Source organism: Arachis hypogaea, chromosome 15, assembly GCF_003086295.3.
Source record: "Arachis hypogaea cultivar Tifrunner chromosome 15, arahy.Tifrunner.gnm2.J5K5, whole genome shotgun sequence".
NCBI lineage: Eukaryota > Viridiplantae > Streptophyta > Magnoliopsida > Fabales > Fabaceae > Arachis > Arachis hypogaea.
This window is the reverse complement of record NC_092050.1, coordinates 92,992,570-93,005,217: the sequence shown is the minus strand read 5'-3', so window position 1 is coordinate 93,005,217 and position 12,648 is coordinate 92,992,570. Positions and strand designations below refer to the sequence as shown.

The 12,648-nt window shown below is 38.6% G+C and overlaps 1 non-coding gene across 1 annotated transcript; it reads left to right on the top strand.

Annotated features, from left to right (window-relative positions):
- Positions 1-10,728: 10,728 nt before the first annotated feature.
- On the top strand, positions 10,729-10,836 carry LOC112753075 (small nucleolar RNA R71). The gene has a single exon (XR_003177475.1). It is a non-coding gene; the product is annotated as a small nucleolar RNA R71 (small nucleolar RNA).
- The last annotated feature ends 1,812 nt before the right edge of the window (positions 10,837-12,648 follow it).

Genomic DNA, 12,648 nt, shown 5'->3' with positions numbered 1-12,648 from the left:
AAGTACGTCAAATAGGCTTGATCAACATCAATTCATAAGTCTGTAACTTAGCTACTAATTGACTCAGTAGTAGATTAGAGTCAGTGGTTATCAAATTGACCACATAGGGTTCTCAAATCACCAATTCATTGAGACCCAATGACTCAAGGTCACCTAATTCCCTTAGCCTAGGCCAAGAGTAAAGAAAACTACCCAAAACTAGAGAAAATATTCTATCAAACACCTAGAGTGCAAGAAAGGTAAACATAATAAAATGCAAGAATGAATAAAAGCTACAACTAACATGAGCAAGAAATTAACAATAACAATGAAGATAAACATAAAGAGACATCGGAACATAAAATTGCATTCAAAGAAAATTGGAATCAACAAGGGTTCATAAGCATAAAAGTAACAAATAAGGGGAATACAAGTAAAACTAGAATAATATAGATGTAACAACAAGAAACTAAAAGGGAAAACTAAATCAAAACAACAATTAAAGACTAGATCTAAGGAAAATTAACCTAAACTACCTTAAATTCTAGAGACCAGGGAGAGATTCTCTATCTGGAATTCTACCTATAACATGATGAAAATTACACTATAAGTCCCCCCCCCCAATCCCTTGCCATCCTTGGGTTCAAAAGTATCATAAATGAGTTAGATTTGGGCCTCCTTGAGCTGAGAAATTGCCCCGTGCGAATTGCCCTTAAGTTGGTCATGTGCCGCTTGTCATACGTACGCATCGTTGGCAATTTTCCTGGTCACACATGCGCATGGGGTGACGCGTGCGCATCGCTTGCGAAATTTCCATTTTACGTATACGCGTGGGTGACGCGTGTGTGTGGCATCCAGTTCAGCAAATCCTCATTTCTTCATGAATTCTCCATTTTTGCATGCTTTTTCTTCATTCCTTCAACCTAATCTTTGCCTTCTAATCCTGAAATCACTTAACAAATATATCAAGGTATCGAATGGAATTAAAGTGAATTAAAATTAGTGATTTAAAGCCCTAAAAACCATGTTTTTACTCTTAAGCACAAATTAGGAGCAATTCACAAAACCATGCTATTTCATTGAATAAATATGAGAAAAGATGATAAAATCCCCTAAATTAAGCACAAGATAAACCACAAAACTAGGGTTTATCAAACCTTCCCATAGTTAAACTAAGCATGTCCTCATGCTAAACCAAGAAAGACAAGAAAAAAGGGGTATGAACATTTATTTAATGCAAATAAACTATATGCATGCAACTAAATGCAAAATGCTTCTACCTACTTGGTCAAAAGTAAGTCAATTCTCCAAGAACATATATAAGCAAGTAGGGCTAAGATCATATGACGATTCATGAATCCTACCAATTCAAAATAATGCACACAAGAATGAAAATAAGTGGTTATATGATGTAACCACGCAATTAGGATCAAAACTCACATGCTTGTGTTCTTAGCTCAAAAACCATGTTCCAAAATAAATTCTTCCAAGAAAGTTCACACAATTTTTTTTTCAAATTGATAGGGTTCCCTAAAAATAATTTCTTGGAAGAGAAATCATCACCCTAACCAAGTAGTCCTAACATAAAAAGAAGTGGTAAAATATCTACAAATTTTAACTATCATGCAACCTATCATGCAATGCAACAACTAACTAACAAAGGAAATTAAGAATTGGTGTTGAAAGAGGAAGTGGTTACCCACAGAGATCGGTCGGACAACCTCGCCACACTTGAAGATTGCACCGTCCTTGGTGCATGCAAAGAAGAGCAAGGTGGACGGGTTGCTACAACTGATGAGCTTCCTCAAAGGATTGTGCGAGTAGACTTGTTTGTTGCCCCATTTAGAAGCTTTTCCTTTTCCTCTTTTGGTGGCCGGCCTAAAAGGAGAGAAAAAGAAAGAAAGTTAAGCCCACAACAAAGATATTAAAGCAAATTGAACATAGGCGGGGGCAAATGCCAAATAAATGTAAAGTTCTCACTACATGTTAGCTACGCATATAAGTGAGAGAGCAATATAAGCTAAGGCATAATAACTAATACTTGATGCAAGAGTAAAGTCAAAGCATAAGTAAATGCCATGAGGAGCATGCTATGCACCAAGTTCAAACAAGAATTGACACAAAGAGGATTAGTGATGAACATGAGAGCATTTGGTCCCATTCTAACTCAATGATAATGAGGCGCAAAAACAAAGAATAATGAGATAGGAAGGACTAAAGCACTAATCTTGTGTGTGGAACAAATATTATAGTTAATGCTAAACAAGTTTCGAAGTGCCAAAACAATGCAAGAAGGTCTCAACAATTGAGTATAAGAAATCAACACTATTATTAAAATAAAAAACTTAGAAAAGAAAATAAGAACAAGCTATAAAAACAAAATTAAAATGCAATAAGTATGCAATAAACACAAGAAATGAAAGATGACAAAAAATAAAAAAGTGAAATTTTTTTGTTGAAGAGAGGGAGAAAGAAGAAAGTAAGAAAAGAAGAAAGGTAGAAAGAAAAAAGAAGAAAAGAAAAGGAAAGAATAAAGGAAAACGAAGAAAGAAGAAAGAAGAAAAAAAGGAAGAGAACAAGAGAACAAGCAGAAACAGGGGAAACAGGGCGCGGAGGGCGACGCGCACGCATCAGCAACGCGTATGTGTCGATAGGCAGGAGGGTGGATCGACGCGTAAGCGTCGTCCACGTGTGCGCATGGGTGGCAGGAGGGACAAGCGACGCGTAAGCGTCGTCCACGCATGCGCGTGGAATGCAGAAAGTACAGGTGACGTGTAAGCGTCACCCACGCGTACGCGTGGTTAGCAGTTGTGCTCCCCGCACAGTTCTCTCACAAATTTCGCACAACTCTCTGTTTTTTATACCAGGAGTCCCAAAATTCCACTCGATGCATGCGTGTCGGCCACGCTTAGGCATGGCACACATTTTTTTTTACATATGAAAATAGAAATAGGACACTCTCCTATTCTACAAGCATTCTAAAACAACCAAAATTCAAATTTAACAACAAATATTTTGATTTTTGAAAAATTTCAAATACAAAACAATCAAAACTTACACTTCAAGAAAAATACAACAACTATTCTAATCAAAACATGAATTTAACAAACAACCTATAAATCAAAGCAATGTATAAGAGTATAGAAAATAAGAAAAACTACCTACAATGGCAAATCAATTCTGTCATTGATTATATATACAAGAGAATGGAAAGAGTTTACCATGGTGGGGTGTCTCCCTCCTAGCACTTTTAGTTTAAGTCCTTAAGTTGGACATTTGGGAAGCTCCTTGTCAAGGTGGCTGATGCTTGAATTCTTCTTAGAACTCCCACCAATGCTTGGTTCTCCATTGTTCTCCAAGGTTTCCAATGAGTTGCACCATGTCTTGATGGAGTCCTTCACAAGCTTGGAGCTCCAAAAGTTGATCCTCATTGTGCAATCCGGGACCCCAAACCTTGTTTTCGCACCCATCTTCTAATTGATCATCATGGTTCCACTTGGGTGGTAGACAAGCCAAATTCTCAATGAAGCGCTCAAACATTCTCCTAGACCCAAGCAATCTAGCTCTACACCAACCATTACTCCTAAACCTTGAGCCTCCAACGTTGATGAGCCTAACATCAAACTTCCAACCACTACACAACTCTCTCTTACTCCTCAATCCACAAAGAGCAATAAGTCGTCCATCATTTTCAATCAAACCATATTCAAGTGAGAAAACAAAGCTTAAGGATAAGAATTTTACTCAATTGAATGTTGTGTTGGATGGTGACTTAGGAAGGGGTGGTTCCAATGATCTTGCAAGTGTCATTCCCTTATGCTCTTCCTTGACTACCTCCACCTCTTTGCAAGCTTCTTCAATTTCAACCTTTTCCTCTTGGTAGCTCTCTTCCAATTCAATCTCTTCTTCATTGCTTACCAAGGGCATGGAAGGTTGTGCATCTTCTTCTTTGATCTCAATTTCATGTCCGATGGGAGAGGATTCAATTTTAGATAGGAATTCCTCAATGATTGAATCCATCTCTTGATCAACCTCTTCAAAGTTTTCCACCATGATATGCCTTGGAGGTTGCGGATCCTCTTTAACACCAATGTCAAGTTTCTTGGAAGAGGGCTCTCTAATTCTACATTCCCATGGACTTCTAACATCTCCTAGATCTTCAACTACTCCTTCCTTTTCAATCATCTCTACCCTCTCCTCTTGTTGTACTCCTTGCTTCAACTCCTTTTCTCCACCTTGAAGCACCAAACTCACTCCCTCACTATGCTCTTTGATTGCTTCTCCACATTCAATAATGGGAGTGCCTTGATCGCATAGACTTAGGCGGGAGGAGACCATGTTGCAAACGGCTTCCGCCACGGAGATAAGCACGACTTCTATCTTCTTGAACTTCTTTTGTGTCTCTTCTTGCCTTTGGAGGTAAGAGCTAATATCTCTTTGTTGTACTAGCTTGAAGGCATGGAGAGACTCATCCATTGAAGGTGGTGTAAGAGAGGGTTCATTGCTTGGGGGAAGGGTTCATAATTGGAAGGTGGTTCATCTTGGTAAGGATATAGAGATGGTGTATAGGGAGGTGGTTGGTGCACGAAATTGTGATTCACACTTTTCACAACTCCGAACTAGTAAGTGTACTGGGTCGTCCAAGTAATAAACCTTACGTGAGTAAGGATCAATCCCACGGAGATTGTCGGCTTAAAGCAAGCTATGGTCATCTTGTAAATCTTAGTCAGGCAGATTCAAATGGTTATGAGGTTTTGGTAATTAAAAGATAAATAAAACATAAAATAAAGATAAAGATAAGCGTTTGGAGATGCTTTGTTGCTTCTGAACCTCTGCTTTCCTATTGTCTTCTTCCAATCATGCGTGCTCCCTTCCATGGCAAGCTGTATGATCCTCTTGGATGAAAAATACTAGGTACGATCTCTACATGGCTAATCAACTGTCAGATTTCTCGTCTCAGATGAAAAATACCAAGCAAAGCTACCGCACGGCTAATCATCTGTCGGTTCCCGCTAGCGTCAAAATAGGACCCTTGTCCTTTTGCACACTGTCACTGCGCCCAACATTCACAAGTTTGAAGCTTGTCACAGTCATCCTGGTGCACGAAATTGTGATGTCCAGGCTCGAACAATCCCTGGCAACGTGAGCAACTTGGTACGCGTAATCGTGATTACACTTTAATGATGTAAAATTCATGGCTCTTTCTTTCCCTGGCAATGGCGTCAAGAACATGGTGCCAATACCATGGTTCACAACTTCGATACAACTAACCAGCAAGTGCACTGGGTCGTCCAAGTAATACCTTACGTGAGTAAGGGTCGAATCCCACGGAGATTGTTGGTATGAAGCAAGCTATGGTCACCTTGCAAATCTCAGTCAGGCGGATATAAAGTGATAATGGTGTTTTCGAATATTATATAATAAAATAGGGATAGAGATACTTATGTAAATCATTGGTAGGAATTTCAGATAAGCGAATGGAGATGTTTTTCGTTCCTCTGAACCTCTGCTTTCCTGCTATCTTCATCCAATCAGTCTTACTCCTTTCCATGGCTGGCTTTATGTGATACATCACCACTGTCAATGGCTACTTTCGGTCATCTCTCGGAAAAATGATCCAATGCCCTATCACGGCACGGCTAATCGTCTGGAGGCATCACCCTTGCCAATGGCTTCATCTTATCCTCTTAGTGAATAATATGCTCACGCACCCTGTCACGGCACGGCTATTCATCTGTCGGTTCTCGATCATGCTGGAATAGGATTTACTATCCTTTTGCGTCTGTCACTAACGCCCTGCAATCGCGAGTTAGGAGCTCGTCACAGTCATTCAATCATTGAATCCTACTCGGAATACCACAGACAAGGTTTAGACCTTCCGGATTCTCTTGAATGCCGCCATCATTCTAGCTTACGCCACGAAGATTCCGGTTAGGAGATCTAAGAGATATTTATTCTAGCTTATTTCATGTAGAACAGAAGTGTTTGTCAGGCACGCGTTCATAAGGGAGAAGGATGATGAGCGTCACACATAATCATCACCTTCATCACGTTCTTGGGTGCGAATGGATATCTTAGAAGCGAAATAAGATGAATTGAATGGAAAACAGTAGTACTTTGCATTAATCTTTGAAGAACAGCAGAGCTCCACACCTTAATCTATGGAGTGTAGAGACTCTACCGTTGAAAATACATAAGTGAAAGGTCCAGGCATGGCCGAGAGGCCAGCCCCCATGGTCAAAGAACTATGCATTCCCAGATGTTCCTAAGATCCTAAGGTGATCAAAAGATATCTAATACAATAGTAAAAGGTCCTATTTATAATAAACTAGTCACTAGGGTTTACAGAAATAAGTAATTGACGCATAAATCCACTTCCGGGGCCCACTTGGTGTGTACTTGGGCTGAGCTTTAACTTTCCACGTGCAGAGGCCATTTGTGGAGTTGAACGCCAGGTTTGGATCCATTTCTGGCGTTCAACTCTGGTTTTTGATCCATTTCTGGCGCTTAACTCCAGAATTGGGTAGAGAGCTGGCGTTGAACGCCAGTTTGCGTCGTCTAAACCTGGGCAAAGTATGGACTATTATATATTGCTGGAAAGCCCTGGATGTCTAATTTCCAACACAATTGGAAGCGCGCCATTTTGAGTTCTGTAGCTCCAGAAAATCCACTTTGAGTGAAGGGAGGTCAGAATCCAACAGCATCAGCAGTCCTTCTTCAACCTCTTAATCTGATTTTTGCTCAGGTCCCTCAATTTCAGCCAGAAAATATCTGAAATCACAGAAAATCACACAAACTCATAGTAAAGTCCAGAAATGTGAATTTAACATAAAATCTATTAAAAACATCCCTAAAAGTAACTAGATTCTACTAAAAACATACTAAAAATAATGCCAAAAAGCGTATAAATTATCCGCTCATCACAACACCAAACTTAAATTGTTGCTTGTCCCCAAGCAACTGGAAATCAAAATAGGATAAAAAGAATAGAATATACTATAAATTCCAAACTATCAATGAAACATAGCTCCAATCAGATGAGCGGGACTTGTAGCTTTTTGCCTCTTGAATAGTTTTGGCATCTCGCTTTATCCATTGAAGTTCAGAATGATTGGCATCTATAGGAACTCAGAGTTCAGATAGTGTTATTGATTCTCCTATCAGTATGATGATTCTTGAACACAGCTATTTTATGAGTCTTGGCCGTGGCCCTAAGCACTTTGTTTTCCAGTATTACCACCGGATACATAAATGCCACAGACACATAATTGGGTGAACCTTTTCAGATTGTGACTCAGCTTTGCTAAAGTCCCCAATTAGAGGTGTCCAGGGTTCTTAAGCACACTCTTTTTTTGCTTTGGACCTTGACTTTAACCGCTCAGTCTCAAGTTTTCACTTGACACCTACACGCCACAAGCACATGGTTAGGGACAGCTTGATTTAGCCGCTTAGACCAGGATTTTATTCCTTTAGGCCCTCCTATCTACTGATGCTCAAAGCCTTGGGATCCTTGCCCTTGCCTTTTGGTTTTAAGGGTTATTGGCTTTTTGCTCTTGCCTCTTGGTTTTAAGAGCTTTTGGCTTTTTCTGCTTGCTTTTTTTTTTTCGCCTAATTTTTTCTTTTTTTTTTTTTCTGCAAGCTTTGTTCTTTGCTGCTTTTTCTTGCTTCAAGAATCATTTTTATGATTTTTCAGATTATCAAATAACATGTCTCCTTGTCATCATTCTTTCAAGAGCCAACATATTTAACATTCTCAAACAACAACTTCAAAAGACATATGCACTGTTCAAGCATACATTCAGAAAACAAGAAGCATTGTCACCACATCAATATAATTAAGCTAAGTTCAAGGATAAATTCGAAACTCATGTACTTCTTGTTCTTTTGAATTAAAACATTTTTTTTATTTAAGAGAGGTGATGGATTCATAGGACATTCATAACTTTAAGACATAGTTACTAACTACTAATGATCATGTAATGAAGACACAAACATAGATAAGCACATAACATAGAAAACGAAAAACAGAGAATGTAAGAACAAGGAATGAGTCCACCTTAGTGATGTCCTTGAGCTCTTCTATGTCTCTTCCTTGTCTTTGCTGCTCCTCCTTCATTGCTTTTAGATCTTCTCTGATTTCATGAAGGATGATGGAGTACTTTTGATGTTCCACCCTTAGTTGCTTCCAATAATTGTGTGGAAGAAAATGTATCCCCTAAGGTATCTCAGGGATCTCTTGATTTGCAGTCAAATGTTCTACCACTGAGCTATAGACCCTTGATGGAAGCTTTTGTCTTTCCTTTCCTCTTTCTAGAGGCTTCTCTAGCCTTAGGTGCCATCAATGGTTATGGAAAAAACAAAAAAGCTATGCTTTTTACCACACCAAACTTAGAATGTTGCTCGCCCTCGAGCAAAAGAAGAAGGAATAGAAGAAGAAGAAGATATGGAGGAGATGGAGGGATGTGTGTATGGATGTGAGTGGTGGATGGAAAACAGAAGGGATGGTCATGAATGGAGAGATAGAGGGTGAGGTGGGTGGGGATCCTGTGAGATTCACAGATCCTGAGATGATCCTGTGGGTCCACAGATCCTGAGATGATCTTGTGGGGTCCACAGATCTTGAGGTGTCAAGGCATTTACATCCCTGCACCAATTTAGGCATGCAAAATGCCCTTGCACACAACTCTGGGCGTTCAGCGCCAGGTTGGTGCCCATTTTGGGCGTTCAACGCCCATTTGTTGCCATTTCTAGCGTTGAACGCCAGAACCATGCTTGTTCTGGGCGTTCAGCGCCAGGATGTTGCCCATTTTGGGCGTTCAGTGCCAGAACCATGCTCTGTTCTGGCATTTGAACGCCAGGCAGATGCTCCTCCAGAGTGTGATTTTTCTTCTGCTGTTTTTGATTCCGTTTTCAATTTTTATATTTATTTTGTGACTCCACATGATCATGAACCTATAAAGACATATAACTAAGAAGAATATAGTTAGATAAATAAAGATTGGGTTGCCTCCCAACAAGCGCTTCTTTAATGTCAATAGCTTGACAGTGGGCTCTCATGGAGCCTCACAGATGTTCAGAGCATTGTTGAAACTCTCCAACACCAAACTTAGAGTTTGGATGTGGGAGTTCAACACCAAACTTAGAGTTTAGTTGTGGCCTCCCAACACCAAACTTAGAGTTAGACTGTGGGGGCTTGGGTTGACTCTGCTTTGAGAGAAGCTTTTCATGCTTCCTCTCCATGGTTGCAGAGGGAGATCCTTGAGTTTTAAACACAAGGGAGTCCTTATTCCATTGAAGGACTATTTCTCCTCTGTCAACATCAATCACAGCTCTTGCTGTGGCCAGGAAAGGTCTTCCTAGGATGATAGATTCATCCTCTTCCTTTCCAGTATCCAGGACTATGCAATCAGTAGGGATGTAAAGGCCCTCAACCTTTACTAACACGTCCTCTACCTGTCCATAATCCTGTTTTCTTGAGCTGTCTGCCATCTCTACGGAGATTTTAGCAGCTTGCACCCTATAGATTCCCAGTTTCTCTATTACAGAGAGGGGCATGAGGTTTATTCCTGAACCAAGGTCACACAGAGCCTTAAAGATCATGGTGCCTATGGTACAAGGTATTATGAACTTTCCAGGATCCTGTCTCTTCTGAGGCAATGTCAGTTGATCCAGATCACTTAGTTCATTGATGAACAATGGAGGTTCAACTTCCCAAGCATCAATGCCAAATAATTTGGCATTCAGCTTCATGATTGCACCAAGAAACTTGGCAGTTTGCTCTTCAGTAACATCCTCATTCTCTTCAGAAGAGGAATACTCATCAGAGCTCATGAAGGGCATAAGGAGGTTCAATGGAATCTCTATGGTCTCTAGATGAGCCTCAGAGTCCTTTGGTTCCTCAGAGGGAAGCTCTTTATTGATCACTGGATGTCCCAGGAGGTCTTCCTCCTTGGGATTCACGTCCTCCTCTCCTTCTTTGGGTTCGGCCATGGTGCTTATGTCAATGGCCTTGCACTCTCCTTTTGGATTCTCTTCTGTATTGCTTGGGAGAGTACTAGGAGGGATTTCAATGATCCTTTTACTCAGCTGGCCCACTTGTGCTTCCAGATTTCTAATGGAAGATCTTGTTTCATTCATGAAACTTACAGTGGCCTTAGACAGATCAGAGACTAAGTTTGCCAAATTAAAAGTATTTTGTTCAGAGTTCTCTGTCTGTTGTTGAGTGGATGATGGAAAAGGTTTATTATTATTAAACCTGTTTCTTCCACCATTATTAAAGCCTTGTTAAGGCTTTTGATCCTTCCATGAGAAATTTGGATGATTTCTCCATGATGAGTTATAGGTGTTTCCATAAGGTTCACCTTAGTAATTCACCTCTGCTATTGCAGGGTTCTCAGGATCATAAGCTTCTTCTTCATAAGAAGCATCTTGAGTACTGTTGGATGCAACTTGCATTCCATGCAGACTCTGAGAGATCATATTGACTTGCTGAGTCAATATTTTATTCTGAGCCAATATGGCATTCAGAGTATCAACTTCAAGAACTCCCTTCTTCATAGGCGTCCCATTACTCACAGGATTCCTTTCAGAAGTGTACATGAGCTGGTTATTAGCAACCATGTCAATGAGTTCTTGAGCTTCTGCAGGCATTTTCATTAGGTGAATGGATCCACCTGCAGAAGTGTCCAGTGACATCTTTGATAGCTCAGATAAACCATCATAGAATATATCCAGGATGGTCCATTCTGAAAGCATGTCAGAAGGACACTTTTTGGTCAACTGTTTGTATCTTTCTCAAGCTTCATAGAGGGATTCACCTTCTTTCTATCTGAAGGTTTGAATATCAGCTCTAAGCTTGCTCAGCTTTTGAGGAGGAAAGTACTTGGCTAAGAAAGCCGTGACCAGCTTATCCCAAGAGTTCAGGCTGTCTTTGGGTTGAGAATCCAACCAGATTCTAGCTCTGTCTCTTACAGCAAAAGGGAAAAGCATGAGCCTGTAGACTTCAGGATCTACTCCATTAGTCTTAACAGTATCACATATCTGTAAGAATTCAGTTAAGAACTGAAAAGGATCTTCAGATGGAAGTCCATGAAACTTGCAGTTCTGCTGCATCAGAGAAACTAATTGAGGTTTCAGCTCAAAGTTGTTTTCTCCAATGGCAGGAATGGAGATGCTTCTTCCATGTAAATTGGAATTAGGTGCAGTAAAGTCACCAAGCATCTTCCTTACATTATTATTATTTTCGGCTGCCATCTCCTCTTCCTGTTCGAAAATTTCTGAAAGGTTATCTCTGGATTGTTGTATTTTAGCTTCTCTTAGTTTCCTTTTTAGAGTCCATTCAGGTTCTGGATCTGCTTCCACAAGAATGTTCTTGTCCTTGCTCCTGCTCATATGACAAAGAAGAGGGCACAGAAAAAATAATAATAATAATATGGATCCTTTATACCACAGTATAGGGATCCCTGTGTGAGTAGAAGAAGAGGGGGAGACAAAGAATGTAATATAATGGAAGAAACACAACTGTGAGGATGGCAGAGATGTGAGATGAGATGTTAGTAGATGAATAAATAAATAGAATAAGGTGAGAGAGAAGGAATTTTCGAAAATGATTTTTTTTTTTTGAAAAAGAGTTAGTGATTTTTGAAAATAGTTTTTGAAAAATGTTAGTAATTTTCGAAAATTAAGATTTAAAAATTAAAAATTAAAATAATTAATAAATTAAAAAGAAATTTTGAAAAAGGGGAAAGATATTTTCGAAAATGAGAGAGAGAGAGTTAGTTAGGAAGTTTTGAAAAAGTTAAGAAACAAACAAAAAGATAAGATATTTTTGAAATCAAATTTTTGAAAAAGATAAGAAGATATTTTTGAAAAGATATGATAGAAATTAGTTTTTGAAAAAGATTTGAAAAAACACAATTAATGACTTGATTCACAAGAAATCACAATATATGATTCTAGAACTTAAAGTTTGAATCTTTCTTAACAAGTAAGTAACAAACTTGAAATTTTTGAATCAAAACATTAATTGATTATGTTATTTTCGAAAATTTTATATAAAAATATGAAAAATATTTTTGGAATTTTCGAAAATAACTAAGAATTTTGAAAAAGATTTGATTTTTGAAAAAGATTTTGAAAAAGATAAGATTTTCAAATTGAAAATTTGATTTGACTCATAAGAAACAATTTGATTTTAAAAATTTTTTGAAAAAGTCAACTCAATTTTCGAATTTGATGAGAGAAAAAAAAGGGAAAGATATTTTTTTGATTTTTGAAATTTTTATGAAAAACATGAAAATTATGCAATGCATGAAATTTTTAGATCAAAACATTGAATGCATGCAAGAATGCTATGAATGTCAAGATGAACACCAAGAATACTTTGAATGTCAAGATGAACACCAAGAACTTATTTTTGAAAAATTTTTTTATGCAAAGAAAACATGTAAGACACCAAACTTAGAATTCTTTAATGCTTAGACACTAAGAATTCAAGAATGCATATGATAAACATGAAAAGACACAACAAAAAAAATCATCAAGATCAAACAAGAAGACTTACCAAGAACAACTTGAAGATCATGAAGAACACTATGAATGCATGATATTTTCGAAAAAATGCAAGATGCATATGCAAGTGACACCAAACTTATAATGTGACTCAAGACT